Source organism: Pan paniscus, chromosome 2, assembly GCF_029289425.2.
Source record: "Pan paniscus chromosome 2, NHGRI_mPanPan1-v2.0_pri, whole genome shotgun sequence".
Lineage (NCBI taxonomy): Eukaryota > Metazoa > Chordata > Mammalia > Primates > Hominidae > Pan > Pan paniscus.
Window position 1 is genome coordinate 168,723,254 of NC_085926.1, and position 24,070 is coordinate 168,747,323.

General features: G+C 38.2%; 1 long non-coding RNA gene across 1 annotated transcript in view; it reads left to right on the top strand.

Annotated features, from left to right (window-relative positions):
• LOC129397471 (uncharacterized) overlaps positions 1–24,070 on the top strand; it is an 83,913-nt gene that overhangs the window by 58,512 nt on the left and 1,331 nt on the right. The gene's annotated exons all lie outside the window — the stretch shown is intronic.

Here is a 24,070-nt window from a genome sequence, read left to right on the forward strand (position 1 = left end):
GGATGACACTCTGTGATGTTTGGATGGTTCTCTACTTAACCCCCTGTGGAGGCTGCTGTGTATCTGTTTCATGCCAGACTCAGAGAAAATAGTAAAGATAAAAGACAGAAGGCTTATAGCTGTTTTCATAAAGTGTTTGTTTTCCTTGCTGTTAAGACCACTTGTCCAAGTGAATCATTTGGGGTTATATTTTACTAAAGCACCTCAAAAAAAGCCAAAATGTTTTTAGAATCTATAGCTGTGGGTGATCCAAACATAATGAGCTTCCTCCTTCTGAAAAAAAAAACAAAAAACAAAAAACAAAAAACAGAAAGAAAAAAGGAAAGCCTAGGTTTTTTTTCCTCCAACCCTGCCTCTGAGTTTGAAACCTACAAGCAATTGCTGCCCCTCCCTCCCAAACCCTTAGTTTTTACCCAACGTAAAATGAAAATGAAGATAACGTGGAAGGATTTCATGACAGAGATGTGTCATATTCAGGCTGTGGATAATTGAAATTTACGATTAACAATTTTGTCAGAAGAATGCCTTTTAGTCCCCAGGGTCCTTTATTGTGTATGCTAATAGGACAATTTAGGATAAAGACAAGGAGTGGGTTCTAAAGAGAAAAGCTTCATTATGTAAGTTAAGGAGTAATACAACGTATTCACTAATGAGAAGTTTTAACATATTTTACTTATCTACATTTGAACAGACAATACATTCATATAGTTCAAAACTCAGGCTGGGTGCATTGGCTCACGCCTGTAATCGCAGCAGTTTAGGAGGCCAAGGCAGGTGGATCACCTGAGGTCAGGGGTTTGAGACCAGCCTGGTCAACATGATGAAACCCCATCACTACTTAAGAAAAAAAAAAAATTAGCCAGGCATGGTGGTGCGCACCTGTCATCCCAGATACTCGGGAGGCTGGGGCAGGAGAATCGCTTGAACCTGGGAGGTGGAGGTTGCAGTGAGTCGAGATCACACCACTGCACTCCAGCCCGGCGACAGAGGGAGACTCTGTCTTAAAAACAAACAAACAAACAAACAAACAAACAAACAAAAACACCAAACTGTATGAAAGGATAGGGAATGAAAAGAACCCTTTCACATCCTTGTTCTTCACCCCCAGCTTTCCTGAGGCCATGAGAGCTACCAGAGTGTTTGGTATGCTGTCAGATGTGTGCTATGGATAAACCAGCAACACACACATATTCTTCTACTCTGTTTTTTAATGCAAATGGCAACATTCACTACACTTTGTTCTATGCCTTGTTTCTACACCTGAGGATGTCTCTTAAATGTTTTTGTTTCAATATATAGAGAACTTCCACGTACATGAGCCCTACCTTAGAATCATCCCCCATAGTAGAGGTTTCTCTTTTTTTTTTTTTTTTTTTTTTTGAGACGGAGTCTCGCTCTGTCGCCCAGGCTGGAGTACAGTGGCGAGATCTCGGCTCACTGCAAGCTCCGCCTCCCGGGTTCACTCCATTCTCCTGCCTCAGCCTCCAGTAGCTGGGACTACAGGCGCCCGCCACGACGCCCGGCTAATTTTTTGTATTTTTAGTAGAGACAGGGTTTCACCGTGTTAGCCAGGATGGTCTTGATCTCCTGACCTCGTGATCCGCCCGCCTTGGCCTCCCAAAGTGCTGGGATTACAGGCGTGAGCCACCGCGCCCGGCCGGTTTCTCTTCTTTTATTGTTTTCTGCCTCTGCTTTCATTGTAAGCCTTCTTTAGTATTCATCTTTTATTTCATCCGGCTTAAAGGAAGAAGACCAGATCTTTGGGCAGTAGGGACCCTAAGCTTTGAAGAACTCTAGTGATAGCAGGTCAGAAGAAAATTCCTGAGATTGGGAGCTTGCACCTTTCTGAAGAAACAGACATGGAACAGGATGTAAGGAGAAAGGAGTAGGGACGAGACAGGAAATGGAATCAAGAAGAAAGACAAAGGCAATGGGAAAGAACCAGGCATTTGCAATAATATAGATAATTTGGGTGACTGAACTAGTAAAAACCTGTTTTTCTGTGTGAGAAGTCTGTGTTAAATGTATAGAGGCAGCTAATATATTAGAGCAGTAGAGAGGAATTATGCTGATGTACAGACTGAAATGTACATGGTTAGCTCTAGAAATTAATATAGTCTCTATAGATGTGACTGTACCAACGTACAGTTCTAATGGCTGATTTGGAAAATAAAATCAAAATGATTAAAAATGTACCTGAGGCCAGATGCAGTGGCTTACACCTGCAATCCCAGCATTTTGGGAGGCTGAAGTGGGAGGATCGTTGAGGCCAGGAGTTCAAGACCAGCCTGGGCTACATAGTGAGACCTCATCTCTACCAAAAAAAAAAAAAAAAAAAAAAATGCCCACAAAAAACACCCACAGTATAAAATTGCCCATAAACTCCAATTATTTTAAGGAAACAATAATGAACAAAGTTGTCACATCATTTACAACAGCAAAAATTTAGAAACATCTAAATATCCAATGTAGTGGGTTAATGTAGTAAATTATTGTGTATCCATAAACTGAAATACTATCAGCTATAAAATATGTGTTTACAGGTATGGGAGAATGTTCTCCATACATTTCTAAATTAAAAGAATAATTATACAGCTAAAAGGCTACTCTGTATATCTATTTTATTGATTTAATTTCTTTTCTTTTTTTTTTTATTTTTACAAACAGGGTCTCACTGTGTTGCCCAGGCTGGAGTGTAGTGGCATGATTATCACTCACTGTGACCTTGAACTCCTGGGCTCAAGTGATCCTCCCACCTCAGCCTCCCAAGTAGCTAGGACTACAGGAGTGCACCACCACGCCCACACCTAGCTATTTTTTTTTTTTTTTGTAGTGATGGGGGTCTTTCTATGTTGCCCAGGCTGATCTTGAACTCTTAGCCTCAAACAATCCTCCTGGGATTATAGGCGTGAGTCACCATGCCCTGTCTATATATTTATTTTAGTATATTAATAATAGCAAATGTTTATTGAGATTCACCATTTACCAGAAGCTCTTTGCGGTGTTTTAAACTCATTAAAACTTACAATCCATAAATTAGGAGCTACAATAATTTCCAATTTGCCCACAAGAAAACTAAGGCACAGAGCAGTTGAGCAACTTGAGTAATAGTTGGCACGTGGAAGGGCTGCATCTTTGACCCTGCTTTTCTAGCTATAGAGCCAGGTCCACATGTGATAATGCCTACCTGTGTAGTGAAAAACCTAGGTAACAAAATAGAATTTGGTTTTTGAACAGTGACCAATGGGGGGGATAATGTATCTCTGCATGGGAAGAAGTTATCCTCGGTGGGGGACTGAGGAGGTGGGTGTGAGGGGATTTTGCCTGTGTTGCAATGGTTTATTTCTGATAAGCCTAATATGGAGAACTAAAATCAAGGGTAAAAAACTAAATTTAAGGAGACCTGGAAAGGACCAAAATGAATCAACTTAGTATCTTAAAGATGATATAATCACAAAATATGCCATGAAAGCATTCAGATTTTTTAAAACAACAAACAACATGCAAGTGTTAATAAATCTGAACTTGCAGTGATCTGCTGTTTATTCATATGATAATTTCTTTAGTTTAAAATGATTGCTTAGGATTCATTTTATAAGTGTGCTCTCCTCAAGCACTTTAAACTAAAATATTAAAAATAAAAGAGTAAAATGAGGCTGTTACAGACAAAACAAAGTCCAAAAACATCCCAATATTCAGCTTACATATTGAATAACTGTGTGGGAAGACATTGGCCATCTTTTGTAACTTGTCCTTGGAAGTGCTTTCAAAACCACTTTCATTATTAAGTATTCCACGTTGTTTTTAACAAGATTATTTCACCTACACTATTTACCATACTTGTCACCAAATGATTATGTTTCCAGAAGTTCAACCTCACTGAAAATGATGACAATTTGTCACCACAGAGGATATTTTAGTAAATGGACTTCAGTTTTCAAGATTCAAAGCAATATTTCCATAATATATTTAGTTATGTCAATATTGTTGGAATATGTATATCTTTCTAACATGGCTCCTGACAAATTCTGACATTTTTGTTTAAAAACAAAGCTAGTTACATTGTCAGAGGTATTTGAATCAGAGCAACTCCATCTTGAATAGGGGCTGAGCGAAATAAGGCTAACACCTGCTGGGCTGCATTCCCAGTAAGTTAAGGCATACTTAGTCACAGGATGAGATGGACAGTCAGCACAAGATACCGGTCATAAAGACCTTTCTGATGAAACAGAGTGCAGTAAAGAAGCTGGCCAAAACCCACCAAAACCAAGATGGTAATGAGAGTGACCTCCAGTTGTCCTCACTGCTACACTCCCACCAGCACCATGACAGTTTACAAATGCCATGGCAACATCAGGAAGTTACCCTATGTGGTCTAAAAAGGGGAGGCATGAATACTACACCCCTTGTTTAGCGTATAATCAAGAAATAATCATAAAAATGGGCAACCAGCAGCCCCTAGAGCTGCTCTTCCTATGGAATAGCCAGTCTTTTATTCCTTTACTTTCCTAATAAACTTGCTTTTACTTTACTGTATGGACTCACTCCAAATTCTTTCCTGCATGAAATCCAAGAACCCTCTAGGGTCTGGATCAGGACCCCTTTTTGGTAAGAACATTGCTTTATGTAACTTCGTGTGTGTGTGTGTGTGTGTGTGTGTGTGTGTGTGTGTCATACATTGAGCTACATTTATGTACTCATATCCAGAATTTATGTTAAGGCATATGGGCACAGTACTCCTTAAAGTACAATAAACACTATTTACCCCCTCATTGCGTAATGGCCTGGAGCCTAGAGCAAACTAAAATAAACTACACTAATTTTTCAGTTGTATGTTAAAACCTTAAATTCACCACATAAATATCCCAAAACCAACTCAGAGCAGTAAGCTGATGGCTGGATAGAAAGCACAATCAGAGGGATTATTCTGAGGGAGCAGGGGAAACGTGTTTCTTGACCTTCTGTTCTGAAAGGCTTCTTTTCATCTGGTTTCAATTCTCTTGTTTGTGCACCTTGCCATATTTATTATTGAATTCCTGGTTTCTTCTTGTTTTATGTTCCATGTTCCAATGATTTATGAGAAATTGCTGATCTAGATGTTATCTTTGGCATTCAAAGAGTGCACAGAGCCCCTTAAGAATGCTGAGAGAATAAATGTGTTTTGAGCTGCACAATACCCAAGCTGAACAGATGTCCATCAATTCATGAAAAATGCCAGCTGAAGATGCTTTAATAAGATGCATTTTTCTTCAACACAGCAGCAGCAAGAATGTTTTCAAAATCGCAGATAATTTTCCCTCTTTGGTAGATGATTGTGGTTAGAAATGATAAGACTTGGTTCTAAAATATTCATATGAGAAAAACTCTGGTCAAAGATAGATTTTTTTTTTTTAGCTCAGAATAAAGTGGCACATTTTTTACATCAGGGAATTGTCTTGTTAGGTTGACTAAGAAATGGAATATGCTAATGACATTTCAGTTAATTTCTAAACATCTCCATGAAGATGATCTAGTTTATAAGTGAGTAGGGGGTGAGAATTTCTTTAATGGTGACCAGTTTTTTTCTTGCTTAACTAAGTGAAAACTAATTAGCAAGTCAAATGTGCTCAGAAGAAGTCATCTAATTAGATAAATTTTACAGACTAATCAAAGTAGTTAGGGAATTTTCCCTAGACTTCCTTCTCTCCACTATAGGAGGTTAAACACATCCCCAGAAAACATTGCCCTTACCAAACTTTATCATCCTATGCAAGTCTTTCTGTAATCAAACTTGCCAAAATATTATATCCAATACCCTAATGCAGACATGTATGCAGATTCCTTCATGGGCTTAGTGTTCCGTGAATTTTCCCATAGAATTTAATAATTTTTAAGAAGGAGATGTGTCAATATATCAAGTCCTAATTATTTAAAATTACATTCTTCATTCATTTCTATCTTATTTTTCAGAGTTAAATCAGAAAAGTAACACACAGAATAAAGAAAACATGTAAAGAGGTTAAGAAAAACTATAATAAACAGTGTACTTGCCATAAAAGGTGTATAATAATAGGAGAAAAGATGTCTTTTTATTTCATGACAATAAGAGAGAGAATAGATACCTTCACCTGTTTCATCACACACATGAATCAGCTATGATGGAACACCTAGAGTAGTCAATACTTTTCTTGTTAGATAGTTAAACAAATTTGGCAAGCAAGTAAAGATTATCTTAATAAATCAAATGTTCATTTCTGCAATTCCAAATACTGAAATCACTGCGTATCTAAGGAATAATATAAAAGACTGTAGGGTTCCTCTGTAAATTTCAAGAATTAAAGGATATATATGTACATATATCTCAATCTTGGCTAAGGACCAATTTTTTATTTTCAGGGTTGTCCTTATAGAGCTCATCAACTTAGTTTCCAAAACCCAAATGTTAAATATTCTATGGTGTAAAATGTTTATATCTAGATGGTGAGATTAAGTATGGTTTTCAATTTCTTCTTTAGGCGTTCCCATTTTATATTTTTAAAAAACTAGTCAAGTATGGTTGTGGGAGGAGACAATGTTACTCAGCTTAACAATAACCCAGCACCCTAAGACCAACTATTTTGTATTGTTTTTATAGTGTTTATTTTTATAGTGCTTATTACTTTTATAACTAGGAGGAAGGATATTGAAAAGAAAATCCTGGGCTATCAAACACACATGGAAGTGCACAATGATGAGTTTTGAGACAGATTTTCACGAGGATGGCTTCTTACCTACTCTACGTTCTGGGATTCAGAAACTTAGCCATAAATGTAATCCTGTATCCATCTAAGTTAGGTACCTAGATGTATTTTCTAAGAATTTTGTTAAAAAGTTTGATTAAGAACTGATCCCACATTAAGAAGTGATTTATGATAAAGTTAATAAACATTTGAGCCAAGCCCCAAAGCAAAACAGCAACTATATAGTTTACAAACACTACTATATTCCCCCAAAACTGTTTACTCTAGGATACAGATGAATGATCCACCATAAATGGTTATAGAAACTCCTATGGAAGCCCTGGTCCTGTCCAGATTTTTGTATTCTCTCATAACCTAGTTCAGTATCATCCACAGCTACCTCTGTATGCACAATGGACCGTATCACATGGCAGTCTTGAGTCCTCACGATAGCACTTGATTTCTTTATATTGTACTTGAATCCTTAGTATTTCTGTCTCCAATTGTCTAAATCTCAGACTTTAAGAAACAATGTCTTCTTTAACTTTGTTGCTAATTGCCAGCTACTTCAATCTTTAAATGCTGTATCACAGACCTTTGCAAATGTAACACTGTTCAAATGCTATAAATGTCCACTCTTGTTCCCTGTTACAAAATACCTCCTTCTCTCTCAGACAATGGATGTAGAGAGATTTTTAGACCTCCTTGATTTTCCAGGCAGTGGACTGTTTTCATTTATAATGAAGATAGAAGCTATTACTCCTTCTTTGCAAACTGACTCTGTTTTAGCCTAATGCCAGTAAGAACTTAGGCCTCCACACCATTTTTACATAAGAAACACAATCATTGTCAGCATTTTGAGATTTTAAAAAATAGACTTTATTAAAAATTTCAAAGACGAAACACAGAAGAGGTCTTACATCACATATCCTCATCAAATTGTTTCAAACATCCTCATCAGAGCTAACTATCCTCCCCCGACTCTCCAACTTTGCTGCCAGCTGGGGTTTTCCTTGTCCCCTTCAACCCTCATAGAGCCCCCAGCCCCACTGATTCCTTTTCCTCCCTCCAGTCTATCACCTGCAGCCTGCATAATTATACACCCAGTTATCAGCAAATTAAACTTCTTTAAAAAGTGAAGGGGGTTAGGAATAACAATGTTATTTTCCTCTATTCCATTCACATTAAGTGCTCACAACAAGCCTTTGTGATAGGTTTCATCACCCCAAGTTTGCATTAAAGAATGTCCGGAGTACAAGCCAAGGTTCTCTTCAGAGTTTCATTCTAAACTATTATATCATGTCATTTCCTCATACAGTCATAAGACATCTGTCTAACCCTCACATAAATGGATGCAAAATGCACAAACATCAAAATTCAGATAGCTATAGATACAGGGATGGTTTCCAAAATTCAGACAGCTATAGATAACAGGGATGGTTTCCATAATTCAAGACAGGAAATAACCACAGAATTGGTTTTGTTTGTCTTTTTGTTTTAATAATGAAGGAGAATATCTCAATGTAAAATCCAACTTTGGAAGTTGCCTCTTTCAAAAAAAAAAAAATTAGGACAGCTTATCTATCCCATCTATCAGAGTCACATTGAAAAAACAATTTTCAGGCATCAGATATTTATGCAGAGTAACATAGAATGAAATATTCTTAACCCCCAGCATTTATAAAGATGCATGCAGCAGCAGATAAACTGTGTGGTGGGGCCACGGAAGTAGAAATACAGTTAGTAAAGATTCTGTAGTTTAAAATTTGCTCTTGAGAACTGCAAAAAGAGAAAGTGAGAGAAATCTACATTGTTATTATTATTCTTTATCAAAGGAGGGAACCGTGACTTGCCTGAGTTGTGAACAACTATGGGATTTGGAAGGATAATAATGAATGAACCTGAGTGAAGGAAAAATGGGGGCCAATTGCAGTTATGGGGAAATATTAGTGAAATGAGTCCTGACATAAACTCTCAATGTCTTCCCTGCATCATACTCCTAGTTGTGTTCTACATCCTTGCATAAAACAAAAAAGAGATTCCTTTTTCTTACCTTTGAACAGAGGAAAGGGTTGCCAAAGCAAAATCTAGGTATGGTATGGCGAGAAGAAAAATGGCATGTGCTCTTTGGAGATGAAAAGGGCTGTAAAGGCACTGGAGGTGGAAGTTCCTAGGAAACTATCCACAGGAATGAGACTACACACATGTTTTGACTCACCTTAGGTGGAGAAAGAAACCATTCTCCCATATGCAGTTGAATTGTAAGGAGTGTATCAGTCAGTATCGGCTAGATTTTGCTGCATAAACAAACAACTTAAAAAAAATCTCAGGAGCTTAAAATGACAGATGTTAATGTCTTGCTCACACTTATATATCCATTGCAGATTGGCAAGGATGTTCTGCTCACTGTAATGTCTTAGGGACCCAAGCTGATGGAATCTTCATTTCAACATGTGCTTCCACAATCACCAAGGCATGAAAAGATAAAGTGGTAAAACATACACTAGCTCTTAAAGTTTCCACACAGAAGTGACCTGTGTCACTTTACTCTCACATTTCAATGGCCAAAGCAAGCCAAATGCCCACAGTTAACTTTAAAGGGAGTTGAGAATGTGCAGTCTCGTGTCCAGAAAGAGGAAAAGTAGGATATTTGAGATCAGATCCAGTGACTACCACAAGGAACTGCAATGCTAAGTTAATAAGGGAGGGCTAGCAGGTTGTCCTCCCTCAATTTCTCTGCTTCCAAAGTTCACAAAGGCTGTCCATGTGCCTCCATGCAATGTATCAGCCATTTTGATTTAGTTTCACTATGGATTTCACCATTCAGTAATGAAGAGGGATTAGAATTAACATCAGAAACTCTCTGTACTTGTAATTCTATGTTCGTTAAAAGCCACAGATCAATACTGGGTTCAGTAAACTGCATAATTCATTACAAAGGTAAATTTAGCCATTTTCAGGTAATGCTCTTAGCCATCTTGAAATAAAAATCTCAAGTAAGAGAGTCATATGAAAAACTAAAGAAAAGGATCACCTTATTTAGGTACCTGACAATTGCAAGCAAGACTCATTTTAATACACTGCTAATGAGACTATAATCTGACACAATCCTTTTGGGAAAAAATGCCACACTATGTATCAAGAGCCTTAAATTATTCCTCATTCTTTTACCTCACAATTCAATGATTGGAAATCTATCCTAGAGAACCCTAAGTGTTTAAAAACCCAACATGATGTTCACTGCCAGACTGTTTATAGTAGTAAATAATTTAAAGTAGTTTAAATGTTCCACGACAGAGGAATGATTTAAGCAAATTATGGTAAATCTACATAAGGGACCTATTGAAAGTTGTGTTTGTTGGGAAAATGATAACATTATAATATTAGCTTAAAAATACAAAATTACAAGATTTTGTAATTATAACAAAATTTATAATTTGCAACAAAAATATAAAATTATTCATATACTGTAGTCAAATATGTGTTAAATGTATCTATATCATATAATATATATTTTTGTACATATTTTGACATCCATTATGGATAGACCATTTCATACAATGGCACTAAACAGACCTGTTTCCCTTTTGATACGATGCATTTTATACATGCGTGACCAAAGGACTACTATTATTTTTTAATTAACAAGACAGATCACCACAAACTTGTTGAGAGCACAAGGGTATAATAAGATTTTGAGTTGATTTTAGAAAGTTGGAATATATAGGCAAAATGCATGCATGCATGTGTGTGTGTGTGTCTGTGTGTTTGTGTGTGTGTGTGTTTCTTTGTAAAAGAAAAAGAGAATATTAGGGAAAACGCATTTTTCAAAGTTATTAGAATAAACTGATTTGATATAAAGGGACTTAGCAGAAAAAAACCTAGTGAACACATTGTAAAGACTGAGACTGTTTTGGAGCATAATTCTTGGGTGTATATTAACTGCAGAGAGGTAATCCTATATATTAAGCTTTTAATGTACTAATGCATACAAGACTAATGCTAGTTGTTTTAGAATAATAATAATAATGTTTGAGAAATGGCTACAATGGAAAAATTCTGAAGGGAATTGAGGTGATTGAAACTGGAAATAGAAATCTGAGGAGAAAACCAATACGTATTTAATGAAGTAAAAGGCATATTTGTGAGAATGTTGGTAAGCAGTGCTTTAATGGTCATCAACATTGATTCAACATTGTTTCTATAACATGTACTGAAAGCAGACAGATTTCAGACAAATTAGAGAGCATTTTCCAGGCCAAGTGCGGTGGCTCACGCCTGTAATCCCGGCACTTTGGGAGGCTGAGGCGGGCGGATCGCCTGAGGTTGGGAGTTCAAGACCAGCCTGACCAACATGAAGAAACCCCGTCTCTACTAAAAATGCAAAATTAGCCGGGCGTGGTGGCAGGCACCTGTAATCCCAGCTACTTGGGAGGCTGAGGCAGGAGAATCCCTTGAACCTGGGAGGCGGAGGTTGCAGTGAGCTGAGCTTGCACCACTACACTCCAGCCTAGGTGACAGAGTGAGACTGTCTCAAAAAAAAAAAAAAAAAAAAAAGCACTTCCTAGGTAGCAAAGTAACAACATTCTGGGATATAATGTGAAGACATTTGGGGAGTCTTCTTTCTCAGGGTTTGTTTGGCTTGAAGGAAAGAAAAAATGGCCACCTATCTTTTGGGGTCTGTGGTGACTTTCCTTTGGAGGAGGACGATGGTTTCTCCTTTAGTTCTTTCAGTTTGGACTGTAGGTTCCTTGTCTCCCTTATTCTTTCCCTGACTTCTTTGAAGACAGCAAAAATTAAGAGACTCATTTTCTTTTTTTTAACTTTCAGTTCTGGAATACATGTGCAGAACATGCAGGTTTGTTACATAGGTATACATGTGTCATAGTGGTTTGCTGCACCTATCAACCCATCACCTAGGTTTTAAGCCCCGCATGCATTAGGTATCTGTCCTAATGCTCTCCCTCTCCTTGCCTCCCACTCTCTGACAGGCCCTGGTGTGTGATGTTACCCTCCCTATGTCCATGTGTAAGAGACTCTTTTAAAAAAGAAATAGATGGTTATTTCCAGTCCTACTAATGATAATGAAGTAATTTTGAAATTTTAAAAATTTCTTACAGCACTCTCGGAAATAACTTCTTGCATATTTATTTTTCTTGCTTACAAAGGTAGAAATTTATTATAGGCCCACAATCTCTTTTCCAAAAGTATTGGAGACAAATATATTTTAGAATTCCATGCTTTTTTATTCTAAAAAGGTAATATGGTACAAATATCAAGGATTATGTAACATTCCCAGTGGAATCTGGAGCAGTACCCATTACTGAAAACATTAATACATATAATGTACAGTGATACATATAAACATTCACACAAAGTAAAGATGATAAATAGCCTCACCTCTAGGTTACATTTTGCCATAAAATAGTTACAAAAATCTTAGGTTTTTAGATAGGGTTGCAAGATAAAATACGGACTGCTCAGTTAAATTTGAATTTCAGATAAACAACAAAGAATTTTTATCATTGTGGTTGCTTTTGTTTTTTGTGGTGGTGGTGGTGGTGTAGGAACAAGTAATTTTTTAGTATATGCCCCAAACATTGCATGAAACACACTTATACTAAAAAAAAAAAAAAAAATACATATTCAGGCCAGGTGTGGTGGCTCACGCTTGTAATTCTAGGGCTTTAGGAAGCTGAGGTGGGAGGATCACTTGAGGCCAGGAGTTCAAGATGAACCTGGGAAAAATAGGGAGACCCTGTCTCTACAAAACACACACACACACATGCACACAAAATGTTTATGTAGAATTCAAGTTTAACTGAATGTCTGTTTTTTTTTTTAATTTGTGAAATGTGCCTCTTTTAATTTGAAACTGCAAATAAAAGATTGTAGACTCGTATTTAAAAATATCCTAATTGAAATACTATTAAGGGCTACTATTCCAGGAGTCGAGTTTGATTTGGGCCTTTTTGAAGGGAAATACAGAAAACAAAGTTTTATTAAGTATGTTTATGTCCACACAGTATGTGAGATATAAAGCCTGTGCAAAGCCAAACAGATGAACAACTCAAGATATTTAAAGAGTTAGAAATAACATGGCTATTTTAAAAACAATTTATATCATGCATTTTAATAATGGTTCTTTCCTGTTTCACTGGAAAATTCATCATCTATAAAATATCCCTTTTAGAAAGTTATAAGAAGTCTCCTTAACAAAGATATAGCTCCATCTAATGGGAAAAATATCAAATTACAGCCTATCATGCAGCTAGGAATTAATCCAATATTTCTATGAGTGCTAATAATAATTATATGTGTATGTAGTTTATACACACACATACACAAATACTGGATGTGTTTCTGTGCTTCTCCTTTTCTGCAGCCAGATAGGATCTAAAAGTTCCTTCAAGAGCTGCTCTTTTCCTTGGATTGAACTAATGTAAATGTATTTTTATTTTTATATTTTAGAGACGGGGTCTTGCTCTGTTGCTCAGGCTGGAGTTCAGTGGTGCAATCATGGCTCACTGCAGCCTCAAACTCCTAGGCTCAAGTGATCCTCCCACCTCAGCCCCCCATGTAGCTGGGACTAAAGCACGCACCACCATGCCAGGCTAATTTTTGTATCTTTTGTAGAGACAGGGTTTCACCATGTTGTCCAGGCTGGTCTCAAACTCCTGGGCTCGAGTGATCTTCCCATCCTGACCTGCCAAAGTGTTGGGATTACAGGCATCAGCCATCATGCTCGGCTATTTTTATTTTTATAGTTCTTTCAAGAGCATCTCTTTTCCTTGGATTAGACGAATATAAATATATTTTTATTACATATAACCACCCACACCCTAAGCTCATTCCCACCCTATTAATCTACAAAATGTAACCTTAAGAGTGTTTAATTTTCTGCCCTTGAAAATCATGGCCTCTTCAAACGTGGAAAGGACATTAGAGATTATCCAACTTGTGGTTCTCTACCCTGGCTAAGTATTAGAATCATCTGGGAAAGTTAACAAAAATACCCCTGCCTGAAACCACCAACATAAATTCTTTTTTAACTGGTCTGGGTAAGTCCTGGGCTTGGGTATTACGTAAAAGCTCTCCCAGGAGATTCTAATGTGCAGGTGATTCTAATCCCCCAGCTGACTTTAACGTGCAGCCAGGGTTAGGCCCTGGTGAATTTTAAGACAGCCAACATATTTTACGATAGAGGAAACCAAGCCCCACTGAAGAGAAGTGATTCTATAACTAGAATGTTAGAGTCTCTGACATGTAAGAAATCACAATTCTTAGAAATAGATAAGAAAACACAATCATCATAGTGTTCTTGCCCATCCTTTCTTTTATGTAAAACTTTCTTCTATGAAGATACAGCAGGAAAATGTCTATTTCAAAACTCAAACTCAATGACATCAAATCAGAGATATGAATTGTCCTCACTTCTGAGAATCTGACCTCCAGGTTCAAATTATAGTCTATTTTATCTCCATTTTTCTTTCACCCCTCTCTCCATTTCATCATCAAATCCTGTTGGTACTTTTTGTAAGCTCAATGACAGCAGAGCGTGGGTCTATCTTGTTCACTGCTGCAGTCCTAGCCCTGAGCATCATGTTGGCTCATGGCAAGCACTCTATACGTATATGCAAAATTAAGCAAATGAAGTCAGGTTCTCTTGCATCCATCCACTCCTTCATCTCAAGACTAAACCCTCAATTCCTCCTGCCTGGGTAAACATTCAAGTCTCTTTGCTAATTTTCTTTGATGATTTCCTAGGGTTTCCCCCACACCAGACATCAGTCTCTTTCAACTAATATATTTTACATGTTACTTTCAGCCTTCATCATTTCATTCCCCAACATACACATCTCTGTTTCAATTTCTTCCTTACTCTCACTCCACTCTAATTTTTCAAACTTTTCCTCCAATGTTCCCATACCCTTCCACTCATGCCATGTACTATAGCTCTATTTCCTCCTGCTCATACCTTTCTGCTTTGAAGAAGTGGAAAAAACAGGCTGTGGAATCAGACCAATTGCAAGTGGTTCCAATTCCAGCTTTGCTATTTAGTCATTCTGAGTCTCAATTACTTCATTTATAAAATGTATCAGTAGAAAATAAGATAATATATTTAAAGCACCTGGTGCTACATCTTGTGCATAGTACTGAACCAACCCTTTATAGTCTCTCTGTCAGCACCACACAATCTTGATTACTATAGCCATTTTTCACACCATTTAGAAGAGAAAAGCTTTAATTCTAGAAGTACTTAAGTAGACATTCCGCTATACTAATTTTATAAACAAATAAGCTGTGTCTTCCTTGTTTAAGGTATTTGAGTAAGAACAGTTATAATCAAAGGTCAATTTATCCTGAATTTATTTTAAAGATACCTCCCTCTTGAGGGCATTACTATATATGACTCAGTATACTGTGAACTTGAGCACCGTGATATATATATTACTGGGTGGAAATGGAGGTAAACTAGTACAGACATCTTGGAGGACAATTTGGCAACATCTATTAACATTTAAAAACCCATGAGCATAAAGACTGTACAAAAACTGTACAAAAACTGTAAACTGCCTAAATTTCCAGCACTAAGTGACCAGGCAAATAACACACAGTAAAACACACAATAAAATAACATGTTACTACTAAAAATTGAAAAATCTATATATACTTACATGGATTATATCCAAGACATATCTGCATAGACATACTTGTACACACATAAAATAAAAATACCTTCAGATGAATGCTGGTAATAGTCATTGTCTTTGAGAGAAGAAACGGGTCAGTAGGCTTCAGGGAAAGGAAGGAATACTTTTCACTGTGTACTCTTTTACAATAGAAACTGATTTTTAAACCACCTATATGCATTATATATACATATATAATATTTAAATTATATATAAAATTTTTGAAATAGGACTTACACATAGAAAGTGAACAAATCATAAGTGTTAAGAACATCTTTTTAATAAAGTTAACATACCCACCTACAAAACACTCATATCAAGGAGAAAAGCATTACCAGTATATGTTTACAGGAAAATTCTGGTATTATTTTACCTTTACTACTTCAGTATGTATATCAAAACAAACCAAAAAATAACAGTAATATCATAATCACACTGAGTAAAATGAACCATAGTTAGGTTTTAGAATATGTAATGCTTATATTTTTTAATACCCAGTTCATGTTCAATTATCTTTGCTTATCTCAAAAATATCTATTTGCATTTGGTTTGTTTGGATCATTTTCCAAAAAGTCCCCATATTACATATGGTGATTTTTCTCTTAAATCTCTTTTGTTCTATAACTGGCCCACCCTCTTCTGTTAATGCTATTTCTTTGTCATTGGAGAAACTGGTCATTTATCTTGTAGAATCTCTTACATTCTGAAATGGCTGATTAAATCCTCCTGGTATCATTTAATATGTTCTTTACCCACTGCATCTTTTGTAAACCATCAGTTAGATCTAGAAACTCGTATGCTTTCTTGAGTTGGTAAATAAAAGTACTCTATGATCCACTACATTTGAGCAAAGCTACATATTTGGGGGAACCGATGCATGGAAAGTCACAAAGACCTGAAAAATTCCCAAAGTAAAAAGATGTTTAGTTTGCTTAACTGTCCATTTCCCATGTGTTATTTTGTTGTTACTGTACTACTTATTATGTTCACATGGAACTACAGTCCTGTTTTATGCACTCTGATAAACACTGGAGCAAAAGATCTGTATGGTCTTCTCAAAATCCTATGACTTTTCATGGTATGAGACATATTGGCTGGGCACAATGGCTCACTCCTGTAATCCCAGCACTTTGGGAGGCTGAGGCAGGAGGATCCTTGAGCCCACAAGTTCAAGACCAACCTGGGGGATATAGCGAGACCTCATCTCTACAAAAAAAAAAAAAAAAGAGAGAGAGAGAATAAAAATTAGCTGGGTTTCATGGCACATACTTGTAGTCCCAGCTACTTGGGAGGCTGGGGTGGGAAGATCCTTGAGTCCAGGAAGTGAAGGCTGCAGTGAACTGTGATCTGCACTCTAGCCTGAGTGAGACAGCGAGACCCTGTTTCAAAAAAAAAAAAGAGAGACAGAAAGAGACATACTGCAGATGCTCATAAAAGTTCGCTGATTGATTGATTAATCCAGCAGTCACGTGTTGTGTTTCCTATTTATAGTGTACTGTACTCGAAACCACTATTCCTGTCCTTAAGAAATAAGATTGAGTTGATAAATCAGCATGTGTTCAGGCAATAAACTCACATGCTTATTTAAAGCATATGGCAGTTTAAAAAAAAAAAAATCCGCTGTATGTGTTGTGGATTTATGGAGTGGCCTGTTGGGTTTCATGAGGAAAGCTCCAAAAGAGAGGTCAGCCTTGGAGTACATCAACAAGCATTCACAGCAAGTCAGACCTGGAAACACACACACACACACACACACACACACAGAGCGAGAGAGAGAGAGAGACAGAGAGAGAGAGAAACAGAAATCTGCTGGTTTAATCTCTTAATTTATAGAAAACAGGAAGCCTAAGGACAGGAAAGGATTCTTATAGCTGATGAGACCCAGACATTCCTGCTGGTAAGCTTAGCGCACTCCCTTAGTAGGTCCAATTCAAGATTATTTTTTTGTAGGTAAACTGTTTTGTTTTGTTTTCTCTTCCCTCTGGAAGCTTTTGGGATTTTCTTTTTATCCTTTGGAGTACTGAAACTTCTTCAGGAAGTTATGAGCTTTTCCCTTCACCCTACCTGGCCTACCTCGCAATATGAGGATCCAGATTTTCTTGGGCGGAGGGAAACTTTCTTCTGCTACTTGCATATCTGTCCTGGGTCACTTGTTTTAATTTGTTCATTCCAATCATTTTCTTTGATACTGTTGGTTCTACTCATTTTGAGTGAACCTTGGTTGCCTTTCTACATTTATGAATGAAAGGTAATGTTACTAATTATCTGACTTGGGATTCTTTTGTAGTTATATGGATTTGCTTACCCAGAGAGGCACACAGAGATAAATTTGACCTGGTTTTTAGCCTCGAAGTATTTACAGTCTAGTGAGGGAGGAAAACAAATAAACCAAAAATTCTGTCAAAGTGTCAGAATGTTTATGATATAGCTTAAACAAAAAGGCAGTGGTATTAGTTTGTGTACCAGGGAATTCCAAGGTGTGTACCTCCTCCAACTTCAATAGGCTGCCTCTGGCTTCTCTGGGGTTGGCCTTGAAATGAGCAGGGTCTGGGAGGCAAAAGGAAGGGACAGAAAAGGTCTGTCTCCACCACTACAGTTCGGTGATGTGGCTTTCTGGGCTTGAAGGAAGTTCAAGGCTTCTTCTTTCTCTTGAAGTATACATTTCTGGATTTCTCAAAGGTTTATCACAGAGAATCTTTTGCTGCAACATTCGTGACATAAGCAATGCCATTTCTCAGGATCTTCACTCACTACCTGTAGCTCCTGAGCATGTGGTGGTCCCTTATACACAGACTCTTTCTGTTTGGGGTCCCACTTCTCTCCCAAGCAGTCGTCCTAGGTGAACAAGAACTCAACCCAAGCCTGGTCCTTCCCCGTGCACTACATCTGTGGACTACGTCTGGTCCAGAGGAAGCACCTGTGCCTCCTTGTAGCTATGGAAATGTACCACTCATTGCTCTCCCGTAGGCAAACTGCTCCAGCCACTGCCTTTGCCTTAGTTTTTCTCAAGGATGAGTCAAATGCCTAAAAGTCTTCAATTTCTCATGTGTCCTGGAAGTAGGAAATGAACTAAGTCTTAGAAAACTGGAGCTGGAGCACCTCCTTTGTAAGCTCTGCATAGATTTGGAATGTGGGAATATTTGGCACCTTAATTTTGTTCTCAGTTCTTGGAGTCTCAGCTGAAATAGGAGAGAAAAAGTCTCATTGGAAAAGTCTGTTTCATACCTCAATGAAAAGTACAGGGGTGATGAAATAAGGAATCTTCCATGCTGTTTCTTGAAGGCAGTAGGCCATCTCCTGTGACTGGCCTTCTTACAATAAAACTGTGTGTCAGAGAGCCCTCTGTTAAGCCAGTTTGTGGTTCTCCAGAAGAGGAAAAAAGAAGCTTGGTTCTCTTCAAAAGCTAGATTATTCTTAGGCTTGGTTCTCCTAAGGAGCCAGCTGAATGTGCATCACTGTGAGAAAAGATTGCCTGGCAGGGAGAAATTTAGAAACATTTTTTTACACTAAAGCATTTACAGAGCATGAGCATTGAAGCCAGAGAGATCTGAATTTAAATTCCAATTTGGAACTTATTAGCTGTGTGGCCGTAGACCGACTGTTTAGCACTCTAAGCCCTTGGTTTTCTGATTTGTAAAAGGGGACTAATAACTAGCTTGAAGGGTAGCTGTGGAAATTAAATGAGATGTAGTATGTAAAGATTCCAAAACAGATGCCTTCGATGAGTAGTAGCCACTATCACCATTCCTCCTCAGCCTGGAATTCTCTCCCTCTTCTTCTCTGCCCCATCAATTCCCATTCTTCCTTAAAGAGAAGTCAGGGTAAGCCACCTCCTCCAGAAGGCCTTCTTGGATTCCTTTTCCCACTCATTATGGTATTGGTGCTTCTAAAGCATTTTGTAATATCTCTATTACTGCATGAACCACACTTACCTAAAGTCATTTGTACCCACATTTGCTCCCCTCATTAGAACTGGGATTTCCTTGAGTGCAGAGAGTATATATAACTCACCCATCATCTCCCATGACTGCGACTGCCAAGGCAGAAATCATTGACCATATATTTGTGACATGTATGGAATCTGTAATTCACACCTCCCCATCTCAGAGAAATAGGGAGAGAGGAGTTGCAGTGTTCCCTCCCTTGGGAGAAAACATATCTATTCCATCATAATTGAGATAGCAGATCATGATTCCCAGTTTGGCTCATTAACTCATAGGATTTTAGGACAGAAAAAAAAAGCCTTATCATGGGGGAAGTATGTTACTCTCAAGAAGCTTGTGTGTATCATGAGGTCAGGAGACCGAGACCATCCTGGCCAACCTGGTGAAACCCTATCTCTACTAAAATACAAAAAATTAGCCAGGTGTGGTGGTGTGGGCCTGTAATCCCAGCTACTCAGGAGGCTGAGGCAGGAGAATCGCTTGAACCTGGAAGGCGGAAGTTGCAGTGAGCCGAGATTGCACCACTGCACCCCAGCCTGGCGACACAGCAAGACACAGTCTCAAAAAAAAAAAAAAAAAAAAAAGGTATATCCAATATTATGAGTTTATAGTGGGAAAATTATCCCAAAAATCTTACTTTGTTTTGTTTCAGAATAGAAAGCCCCAAAATACCTTGGTTGGTGGGGATATTTATGCATCAGTCATATCACAGGGTGGTAATTGGAACTGGGAACAAGGAACATGAGAAATATCTGTGTTTATCAAAAGGAAGCAGGTGTTACTAAAGCCTGAGAAATGCTGACCTATTTTTAACCACTTCTTTATATACAGAAGGGGAAACTGAGGCCCAGAGGGTGAAGAGATGTGTCCAAGGTCACAAAGCTAGTAGGCAACAGAGAGGCAGGATGTGTGACATGGCCCCGTGTGTGGGAGGAGCACTGGGTGAGGAGTGAGAGGTGGGTGCCATGGTGTGACCATGGGCAAGCCAGTAAACCTGAGACCTGGTTTTCTCATCTGAAAAATGGGAAGATAATATTGTGCCACAGAGGGCTGTTAAGGGATCAAAAGAAAAGAGAAAGCCATTTGTAAATGCAACACCTTGTTTAAAACTGGCCTTCCTGGCATTTTAATCATCCAGCTTGTAAAAGAGCACACACTGAAGCTATATATCTAGACTCCAGTCCCTTCAGCATGACCACATACAAGGGTTTCCAGACAGTAAGTAGGAAAACCTATGCTAAGCAAAACTTCCTGGGAACTTTTTCATCAGGGGTAATGGTATAGGTGGGTAGTCACATGGGAAAAAGGTATAATTGGATCCACTTCTCAAATTGTAAACCAGGATAAATTCCAAATAGAATAGAGACCTACATTTTTTTAAGATGAAAATATGTAAGTACTAGCAGAAAACATAAATGAATTCTTGATAATGGGGAAAGCTTTTCTAACCATGGCAATAAGAAAAAAGTTAATTGATTTAATTACATAAAAATAAAAATAATGCTTCTATAGCAACAACTACAACAAAACAAAATGAAAACTAGTAATAAAACAAAAGAAAAATAGCAGCTGGGTATGGTGGCTCACACCTGCAATAATAGCACTTTGGGAGGCTCAGGCAGGAGGATTGTTTGAACTCAGGAATTCAAGACCAGCCTGAGCAATATAGCAAGACCCCATCTCTACCCAAATTTTTTAAAAAATGAGCCAGGTAGTGGTGTGTGCCTGTAGTCTCAGCTACTCAGGAGACTGAGGTGGAAGGATGGCTTGAATCTACGAAGTCAAGGACGCAGTGAGCCATGATCCAGCCTAGGCAACAGAGCAAGGCCTTGTCTCAAAAAAAAAGTTAAAAAACAAAAATACCATAAGTAGGGGAAAAAGACAAATGAGAAACTGAAAAAAGAAATTGTAATTTACATCACACACAAGGAGTTAATAGCCTTAACATAGAGGGAGCTTCTAAAAGTAAAAAATTAAAAATAAAAACAAGAATTCCACAGATATATATTAGAGATATAAACAGGCAGCTCACAGAGAAAGATATGCAAATGACCCTTATTGACATTCAACCTCACTCACAAATACAATGCAAAGGAAAATTACCCTGAAAACCAGGTCTCACCTGTCAGTTAAGCCTCAAATTGGACAAGGTTATCTCTTGGTGTGTCTACAGGAAAACAGATTTCACAGATTGCTGGTGGGAAGGCTAGTGGGAGAGCAAAATGCTACAACCCCTGTAAAGGGAAATTCAGCAATATCTAGAAATTACACATTCATTTATCTTTTGACCTATAAGTCTCAGGTTTAGAACTCCTCTCTAGGGGCTGGGCACGGTGGCTCATACCTGTAATCCCAGCACTTTGGGAGGCCAAGGCGGGTGGATCACAGGTTCAGGAGTTTGAGGCCAGCCTGGCCAATATAGTGAAACCCCTTCTCTACTAAAAATACAAAAATTAGCCGGGCGTGGTGGCAGGAGCTGGTAGTCCCAGCTACCCAGGAGGCTGAGGCAGGAGAATTGCTTGAACCCAGGAGGCAGAGGTTGCAGTGAACTGAGATTGTACCACTGCACTCCAGCCTGGGTAACAGAGCGAGACTCTGTCTCAAAAAAAAAAAAAAAAAAAAAAAAAAAAAGACAGAGAAACTAGACTTTTCTAAATATACTTTGTTTTGTAGATTGGACTTTAGAATCCTGTAAATATTTTACAGAATTATAAAACACAAAGTGGGCTTAAGCAAACTTTTTAATCAAAAGCAAAATGAAACAAATGACTGTGTATCAAGCTTGTTCTACGCCCACACAGAGATGAATCATTTCTAGTGACTTTAAAACACGAAACTTTGTTCATTTCTAGTGGGAAATACCATAAGGACAAAAAGAACTGCAAAACAATCTTAAGCTGTAATGTCATTATATTATAGGTAGTTTTGTTGGTATTATTTTATTGAAACTATTATGTGTATATTGTGAGATAAAGCAAATGAGCATTTGTGTTGGTGTCATTGAGAACTGGAACTTTCAGCATGGGAAAAAAGAGATATGGTCATACAATTGATGACATAAAAACTCTTTTATCCTGATTTTGAATTGGAAGCATCAGAATAAACATATCATTTCCTCTTAAGAACAAAAATGTATTCCTTCACTCTGTCCACTCAAAAGGCCTAGAAACAAACACCAGCCCAGTAATGACAAGCATCTCCAGCACGTAGAAAATAGTCCAGAGCTCCTTGTAGAAATGGATGACTCCTGGCCAGGCACACTGGCTGACCCCTGTAATCCCAGCATTTGGGAGGCCAAGGTAGGAGGATCACTTGAAGTCAGGAGTTCAAGACCAGCCTGGCCAACATGGCGAAACCGCGTCTCTACTAAAAATAACAAAAGTTAGCCAGGCATGGTGGCACATGCCTGTAGTCCCAGATACTCAGGAGGCTGAGGCAGGAGAATCACTTGAACCTGGGAGGCGGAGGTTGCAGTGAGCCAAGATCGCGCCACTGCACTTAGCCTGGGTGATAGAGCAAGACTCTGTCTCAAAAAAACAAACAAACAAACAACAACAGCAAAAAAACGGATGACTCCAGATCTGAGGCAGGAAATTTGGAAGAGCCTAGCACATCCTATTATACCAGAAACCAAATAAGCAATAAAATCCAAATAAGATCATGCCAAAAGGATACAAGAGTCAACCTGAAGAGGCTCCTATTGGCTCAGTATGAGACCATTTGCATATTAGTAAGTGTAACTACCAAAACTAATAAAACAAAAGAACTGCCAGACTGCCCGAAGAAACCTACAAAGGGGCCTCTTATAGTGACTTCAGTTTTATGGGATAATTGTAATGCTTCCAAAGCTGTTGTGCTCCAAAGTCTAGCCACGGGTATTGCTATTGATTGGGCTCCAAAAGGGCATTATTCGCAAGATTGCTCCGGCAAAAATACCTCATGCTCAGAGTTTATTTATTTATTAGATTATATGGAGAATGGATGGCAGTCTTACAGGCTGAGACAATGGGTGTCTCCTTACCCATTCAAATGGATGGATGGATGCAGGCATTGCTCCTCCTAGACCAAAAATGATTCATCCCTTTGTTACCCCAGAACATCCTGAACTATGGAAATTAGCTGCAGCCTTGACAGGAATAAGGATATGGAACACTACCTATCAACTCCTTCATACTAATACCAAAACACCCACATTCAACATCACCTTCATATCTGAACGGGTGATACCCATCAGCAGCTGTGTCAAACCCCCTTACATGCTGTTGGTTGGAAATATAATTATTATTCCTAATACACAAACTATACAATGTGATAACTGTAAGCTGTTCACGTGCATTGATGCTACTTTTAATCCCACTACAAGTATTCTCTTAGTTAGGGCTGGAGAGGGGGTATGGATACCAGTTTCTTTACATCGTCCATGGGAATCTTCCCCCTCTATTCACACAGTCAATGAAGTTCTTAAAGGTATCCTCAAAAGAACAAAGAGATTTATTTTTACTCTTAATGCAGTCCTTGCAGGACTAATTGCGGTTACTGCAACAGCAGCAACTGCTGGAGTTGCCATCCACAATTCTGTTCAAACTGCTCACTATGTTGAAGCATGGCAAAAAAACTCCTCCAGACTTTGGAATTCTCAGGCTCAAATCGATCAAAAATTAGCTAATCAAATTAATGATCTCCGCCAAAGTGTAACCTGGCTGGGAGATAAAGTTATGAACTTGGAACACTGTAT